Genomic DNA, 2,397 nt, shown 5'->3' with positions numbered 1-2,397 from the left:
TTATTATTCCTCCGTAACACAGTGTAGGTAAAAATAAAGCCCTGAACCGCATCTGGGTCAGGCGCTTTCCAGTTGGAAATTTTCCTGTACTGATCTGTAGTCCTGTCCTCGGTCATTCTGAAATCCTCCCCCTGATACCCTCCTCTCTCTTCATTCTGTGTCTTTAACCACACTGCTTCAGTTTCCTGTCGGTTCTCATGAGACGATATGTTTGAGTTGAATATCTCGTTTCCGCTTTTTCACCTTTTTCTTTCTCATCCAGTTTCTGGTAGATCCATTTCAGATTTTCTTCGAAACGTCTGTTTAATCTGTATTGTTCTATTCCTTGTTCATATTTCTTTTAATTTATGTGCTTTAGTTTTCAACCTCTGTTTTAAATCCTGAATCACAACATTGATTCCGTTTCTCTTCACCCTATACTTCCTTTCTAGCTCAACATAATTCTGTCTCTGAACTTCCTTTTTCCGTTCCATATTATTAATATGCTCTCTGGCCTCGTTAATAGACTGCGTTATATCTCCTTTTCCACCATGGTTCCTTCAGCTTATATTGACATTTACCTTTGGCTTTCAAACCTAACTTCCGGGCTATAAAGATCAAGATTGAATTTATCAGATTGGTGATGTCTGTGATGTTGTCAGTTCTCATATCACTAGTTATATCATTTCTCTTCCTGACCCAGAGTTTCATTGTGTCTGCAATTCTACAATTTTAAACCCCGTATTAAAGCTCTGTTCACCAGAGGCCCAAATTATTATTATCATTATCATTATTATTATTATTATTATTATTATTATTATTATTATTATTATTATTATTATTATTATTACGCCTAGGGCGGCGGGTTTTCAGAATCGTTAGCAACGAGGCAAAATTATTAGCGGCATTTCGTCCAGCTTAACATTTTGAAATGCCGCTGAGATCGATTTTGCCTTGCATATATTCGGGATCGACTGTCGTGCGTCTAGCAGAAAAAGATTCTTATTGTTGATTCGCCTTGGCTCTAATTTATACAAACTGTACTCAAGACTTAAAAAGAGCATCAAGGGACTAGTTTTTGCACCTATTATCACCAGCATTATTATTGTTGTTATTATTATTATTTTCATTACATTTTCTTTCAATTGTGTTTTTATTTGTTGCAGAAAGTCTTCCTGACACCTGGAGCAAAGAAACGTACTGTATACAATATTAGGCCATTCACATACACACACTAGATTGTTCATTTACAAAGTCATGTGATACAGAAAAAGGAGAAGACAGAGAAAAAAGGAAAAAATATAAAATAGAAAAGTAAAAACAATACAATAAAGGGAAGAAAAAGGAAAGAAAATTCACAGCGACAATGCTCTTCACAATACGTGTGACCAGTTACCATTTAAGACAATCTTTTGCACTTCCTGCATGGATGGTAAGCCAGGGATCATTCTTAAATAATTTTCAGTTCCATTTTTGATCATTCCAAGCGCTCCTACAATCACTGACACTGTAATCGTTTTGAGATGGCACATCTTTTCTATTTCGATTAGCAAATCTCTATAATTTCTGAGTTTATCAAATTCTTTTGCCGAGATATAATAGTCACAGAGCATGCTCATGTCGATCAATAAACAGACTTCATTGTTTTGCACTTTCACAACCTGATCTGGTTTGTATACCTTGATGATCCGGTCTATACATACTAGGAAGTCCAAAAGAATAGTTACATTCTCTCATTCAGTTACAGCCTCATGGTAGGGCTTGAACCGTTTGTCAGCAGTTTTGATTTTATAATGCCGACACATTATTCAAAGAAGATATTGACCAACACTGTCATGTCTTGATTTGTACTCTACAAGTGCTAAAACCTTACATGCAGAGATTAGGTGCTCCACTGTTTCGATCCCATCGTTGCAGTAACGGCACTTTGGGTCTACAACATTCCTCCTCACATTGGCTTGATAGTTCCGGGTCAATAAACTCTGATCTTCGGCAGCCAAGATAAGGGCCTGCACTCTCTGCCTTTAGCCCTGATTTCCATAGCCTCCGATGGTTGTGCTTCTGGTCTACATCAGCTTGTCTGCTACGGTCCACATATTTGCCATGCAGAGGTTTGTAGCCCACCTATCAGCCAATTGTTTAATTGCATTTTGCTTTGCTATTGATTTCACCTTCTTTGCAACTACAGTTGCTGCACTTCCTTCATGCTGTTCAACCAGGGTATTATGCATAAACTCACTTGAAATTTTCTGCTGTCCTCCTTCATAACAGAATGAAGATTCTTACGTTTTCCATGGTCTCTTATATAACGGGCTTTAGCATCTTATCATCCTCATCATCATCATCATCATCATCATCATCATCATCATCATCATCATCATCATAATTATTATCATCATTATCATCATCGTTATTATT

Source organism: Octopus bimaculoides, chromosome 6 (assembly GCF_001194135.2).
Source record: "Octopus bimaculoides isolate UCB-OBI-ISO-001 chromosome 6, ASM119413v2, whole genome shotgun sequence".
Lineage (NCBI taxonomy): Eukaryota > Metazoa > Mollusca > Cephalopoda > Octopoda > Octopodidae > Octopus > Octopus bimaculoides.
The sequence above is the reverse complement of the archived record's forward strand: the minus strand, read 5'-3'. Positions refer to the sequence as shown.